This window comes from Microtus ochrogaster (assembly GCF_000317375.1).
Source record: "Microtus ochrogaster isolate Prairie Vole_2 chromosome 14 unlocalized genomic scaffold, MicOch1.0 chr14_random_2, whole genome shotgun sequence".
NCBI classification, from domain to species: Eukaryota; Metazoa; Chordata; class Mammalia; order Rodentia; family Cricetidae; genus Microtus; species Microtus ochrogaster.
In genome coordinates, this window is record NW_004949097.1 from 12,305,932 (window position 1) to 12,311,934 (window position 6,003).

Consider the following 6,003-nt stretch of genomic DNA (forward strand, 5'->3'; position numbering starts at 1 on the left):
TTTGAATGCCCACTTAGTTATCGGTGGGCAGGCAGCTCAGCAGCTCAGCAGCTCCTAGAGTTGAAGTCAGTTTAAACAGAGCCGATTCCAGCCTGGCATGTAAAGTAGACACAGCTCGTGGTGAGTGTGGTGGCCCAGACCTGTAGATCCGCATTGCTCCCACAGCCAAGACCAAGTGCAGTCCTATGCTCACAGTCTTGGACTGAGACAAGGATGCTATGCCAGGGAGACCTTCCCAAGGGAGGACTGACAGGCTGAAGAAATAGTATGGAGAAAAGACAGGGCTGATTTCAGGCATGCACTGGGGCAGCAGTTAGCGTTGGATATTGCCTTCGACAAAGTAGGCCTTAACTTTTATATATATATATATATATCTACAAAGTGACGCTCTGCATCCCTCTCTAACACAGCCTGTCTTGACTAGTCTGCGGTGAAGCTAGCTCCTACGTATTCCTTTGGTAACATGTCAGTGTCTTTAAGTTGCATGTGTGTCCTGTCTGCTGTGGCTACGTTCCAGGAGAAGGCTGTCGGCTGGTCAAGGGTTCACGGCCATCAGTATTTATTCAGAATTGCTGCTTCACACTTCCCGTGCACCTTGGACTCCAGGTCAGTGGCAGTGCCAGAACCGCGAGAGCTCCTTCCCGTGCATTTTATATATTTTTAGAAACCAAATGCCTGCGGATGGCTCTTTAGCGTACTATTAAACCAGCAGAACTCTAAAGGCAATAAATAGATGTGTCTATGTGGGGGAGGGGAGAGTGGAAATACAGGTTTACAGCAGCCCTGGTGAGAGCCCGCCCATGTCCTGCTCAGTGTCTTGTCACTGAACCAGAAGGGTTTGCGTTGCTGCAGCTTTAGACAGAAAGTGTCCATGTTCGCTGACTGTGGGCCATAAACATGCTTTTAGTACCGCTTTGCTGATGTATAAATAAGAAATCTGTAATATGTATTATATGTAATTATTTTCTTTTGACTTCATTTCAAAATGTATATTTTCTGATTATTATCATGAGCTATAAAGCAAAAGATCAATATCTGATATTCTCCCAAATAATAAATTTTCAAGATTCATTGGGGCAGTACAATTGTTGTTTTCTTTCTTATATGCTTAATACTTCAAGATATAGTTTTGTTTCCTTTGAAAGATGACAAAGTAGGTCTATGAGTCAGTGATAAAAAATGATATTTTTTCTAAATGCAGTATTACTGAAGAACTATCTTCTGCCTAGAAGGTAGCAACTAGGCTAGGGAGATGGCTTGGTAGTGAAGAACCTGCTATGCAGGCATGACACACGCGTGACACACAGCACACACCAGTACTCAGTGCTGAGATCAAAGCCAAGTGGATCCTGGGCTCGTTGGCCAGCCAATCAAGCTGAAATAACACGCCCAAGTTCCGTGGAAAACCCTGCCTAACAACTAAGATGGTGACTGAGAACAGTGGTTGACCTCTGACCTCCCAACAGAAGCGTGCGGGTGCACTCTACACACACACACACACACACACACACACGCACGCGCGCGTGAAAGAAAAGGGAGGCTGCTTCATTAAAGTAGACTTAAAAGAGACTAATGCCCTCCCATTTCAGCCATGACACTAAGGTGCTCGCTGGTTTGTATTCCCAGCTTTAAGACATCAACACGAACCCTGCGGTGGCCTGAGTAAAGGTTGATGTCGCAGCCACCTCAGGAACTGCTCAAAAGCCGCAGTGAATAAGTAGCTGAAATCAGCTCTTCCAGCGCCCAGAGCACTTTCTGTGTCCCTGGTAACATTGCCGGAGCTCACAGAGGACAGCATCTACACCTTGCCCACCCCCAATGTGCAGTGTGTCCACCTTTGGAGGAATAGTTTATAAAAAGTAGAGGCGAAACCTAGGTTGAAAAAATATGTATGAGTAATACTGTGTTACAAAAGCAGAGAAAATGAGAAAACTTACCCAAAGAATTCTGTCCCCTAGTTAGGCTTTAGACCTAATGACCCATCCTGTCCCCTCTTCAGCATGTGCTAATGGCTGGAGAACAGTGTTCCCCAGCAACACAGTTCTTCCCTGGCTGTGCACGCTCTTCAGGCAGAGCACGTTAGGAGATGCCAGTGGAGGGTTTATTTAGTGAGCACTGCTTACGGACTGAATCACCGTGGCTCCCCCACCTCAAGGTGAGTGGCAGCCTCACTCCACGTGGTAAGCTCAATTAAAGGGCTAAGGGTAGGTAGAGTGTCATGAAATCATGGTGGAAGGGTTCCCCACCAGCTCCAAGCACCAGAGAACGCCTGAGAAGGTGACAGAAAACAGAAGAGCTGTGACAGGGAGTGGGGTAGAACCCTGGAGGCCAGGCAGCTGTGGCTAGGCGGAGGGGCAGGAAGACATGGAGGGTAGACAGGCATCACCGTCATGAGCCATGGTTGCCATGGGAAGAGTAGATTTGAAACGCACCCAGCATGTGTTTGGACATGTGGCCCTGTTTTAGAAGACATTGTATAATACAACCTTTGGGACACGGAACCTAGCTGGGAGAAATGGGCACTAGGGTGGGTCCTGGGAGGTACAGGACAGATGGCTCACTTCCTTTTGCTTGGTCCACTGGGACTGGAGCAGTCATCGGGTGCACACACCCACTGCCATAGAGCCACACGCCACATGCCCTCCCCACGATGAACAACAGCCCCTCAAACTCTGAACTTGGGCCCACATAAACCCTTTAAGTGACAGACACTGGCTGTATCCCAATTGTCATTGACACTTCAAGCTTGGAAATGACATGGTCACTTTCATATGCAAGGAAGACACTTCTGGCTGCCAGCATGCGTCACTGAAGAATCCTCTAACAAGGTACCATGTAAGCAGAACTGGCCAGAGGTGGGTGAGCTAGGGAAGGAGCTGTGGGCGCGTGCGTATTTAAAAGGCTCTACAGAATGCTCTCTTGGGACCAGGACTTCAACAGCGGCTCAGCAGAGCAGCTCTAAGCAAGAACTAGTGGCGCCTCTCTGTGATTGAGGCGAGCGGGGCTTCAGACGGAAGGCTGGGCACAGTCTGGAGAGTGTTTTAGGGAGGGCAAGTCACCGGGAAAGGCACTTGTTACCAAGCTGGACAACCTGCACTCGATCCCAGGAACCCACATGGTGGGAAGAGAGAAGCGGCTCTCCATCCTTCCACAGTGTGTGCCAGTGCAAAATAAACTAATGTAAGAGTGGTTTTTTAGGGGGAAATGTCGTGCAGAAAGCAGTCTGTTAGCACCCAGTCATTACAATACGGCACAGGAGAGCTCCTGCACAGACAGGCAGACAGACAAGTAGACAGATAGACAGACAGGTAGGTAGGTATAGAAATAGATAGAAGCTGGGTGGTGGTGGCACACGGGAGGCAGAGGCAGGCGGATCTCTGAGCTCGAGGCCAGCCTGGTCTACAAGAGCTAGTTCCAGGACAGGAACCAAAAGCTACGGAGAAACCCTGTCTCGAAAATCCAAAAAAAGAAAAAGAAATAGGTAGAAAATCTTAACTCTTCATTTAATAGAAGTAGAAACTGAGGCCCAGAGAAAATTACTGCTAATGCCACATGGCTCTTGTGAAACAGATGCAATGAGGCAACCAACTTTAAAAATACATGTTTTTAATTTTATGTATGTAAGTGTTACGTGCACACGTACGTAGGCATGTGTGTGTCTGCTGCCAGAGAGGGTGCTAGATCATCTGGAGCAGGAGATAGGGATGGCTGTGTGCTGCCGTGGGAACTGAACCCCGGTCCTCTGGGAGAGCAGCCAGAGCTACAAAGGTGGCAGCCGCCAAAGTTACCCCTGAGCAGCGGTTGGGGAACGGGACAGGTAGCCCAACTGAAGAAGGATCAATACCTTCTTAAGCGCCTGCTGAGGAAAGGATCCAGCCTGCGACTGGATGGAGCATCCCCGAGTCTGTGCGCTCACATCACCCTGCAGGGTCACCTGGTCAGGAAACTGCCTGTCTCTCCAGAACGCCCACCGCAGTGGACACTACATCCCCAGTGCCTATGCCAACCCTACTGACTTTTCCTAAAACATACTACTGCCTCCCTCCCCCCCCCCCCGCTTTAGTTCAGTTCCCCCATCACGTGCAAGCAGCAGCCTCTGTCCTTCCATGCTCTGTCACAGCCTGCCCGTGATCGGCCTGTTCCTTTGACATCCATCACCCCCCAGGACAGCTACCAGGGCAGCCTTCATGCTGCCTTCCTCCCTGTTTCCAGGCACGAGTTTGACACGAGCCTCTGAGAGATGCTTGTTGTATTAAAAGACAGACAGATGGGTGCTGTCTGCTACAAATGAGAAAACAAGCCACTGCCCAGGACGGATGTGTGTCCTCAGTGGTCCACAGCACACCATGGTGCTCCTCTCTCCCTGACTGCCATTTCCTGGGGGTAGCTCAGTGGGAGAGGATACGAGGAGACGTGGTGGGGAGATGAGAAGGCTGGCCCTTTTCACCCGCACGCCTGGTACTTCTTTTCCGTGCTCACTGACCTCACCTATTCCCAAGTCGTCTGCCTGTCACAGAAGATCCTGAGAGGCTTCACAGGGAGGCCCAGGAGCCTGTCACAGAAGATCCTGTGTGGCCTCTGATCCCATGGCCTTGCCTCACAGGGAGGACCAGACGTCAGCATCTCCAAGCGTCTGACCTCTCTTCTTTTACCTACCTCATTTCTGATGTAAACGATAAACACAGACACTCAGGTCGGAGATGGGTGAATCTGTATTTCTCAGTAGACTCACTTGCGAATCAGCTCTCATTCCTTATTTGGGCTTCCATCTTTGCCCCAGATACATGAGAGACAGACTCTGAGGGCAGTACCTCTACCGTAACTTAAGAAGAATAAATATTCTGGTCCAAATAAAAGTTCTGATTTCCTCTTCTCTGCCTCATAAGAGTGTCAATGCAACGTGCCAGATGTTAGCTTAGTCCGTTGTGATTTTTCTTGTCTGTCCAGTTTACTGCAAGTGTGTACACACCTCACAGCCCCTCCTCAACCTGTCTGTCAACCCTGAAAGGTCCAGATTGCTGTCACACAGAGAAGCGTGTAGAAGGGGCTGGGAGCTTGCAGGAAGAGGCAGGCAAGTCCTTCCTTGATCTTCAGCTGCCACATTTGAGTCTATTCAATAGAGCTCCTTCCCTGGATTTCCCACTGTAGGACCACAGGGTGTCACTGCCTGGCCATCTGATGCCCTCTGCAGGACTTTCCATTGCAGGGCTGGCCACAGATTGTCACTGCCTGGCCATCTGATGCCCTCTGCAGGACTTTCCATTGCAGGGCTGGCCACAGATTGTCACTGCCTGGTCATCTGATGCCCTCTGCAGGAAGGCTCTATTTTGACTGTTTGAACCTAGAAGTCCCCAAATTTGGGTGGGTACCCCTTCAGCCTTCATGGGACCAAGTGTTCAATCTTGTGGCTCGGTAGATATTAACTGTGTTTGTAGCCAGTCTGGCGGGGCTGAAATTATTCTAAAGGCACACTTGTGTCCTTTGCTTTGGCTACCAGACTACAGAATCGGTGGACCCCAAGAAATTAGAATTCCCCCAGGATTCTCAAGCTGGGAGAAGAGAAAGACTAGACGCTGGGCCAGCTGGAGGGGATACTTTTCAGAAAAGAAGATTCACAATTGGTTCGACTGCCTTACAGAGAAGAGAATGATGGATCAGAAGTGGCGGCACCACACCTTGGCCAGAGCTGCTTGTATGGGCACAACCCTGCTCCTCTGCTTAAAATGCAACCTCAAATCAAGACCCTGAAAATGGGCTTGGGAAGGGAGCCACTGAACGCCCCTTCCCACCGTGCCACATGCTTTTCCTGATTTTCACAACCAACTTGACTTTTAACTGGCTCACTGAGAATCAACAGCTGAGCCTGGCTTGTCGGGGTGCAGGCGCAGTTTCCACAGCTGAGCCTGGTTTGTCGGGGTGCAGGAGCACAGCTTCCACAGCTGAGCCTGGCTTGTTGGGGTGCAGGAGCAGTTTCCACAGCTGAGCCTGGCTTGTCGGGGTGCA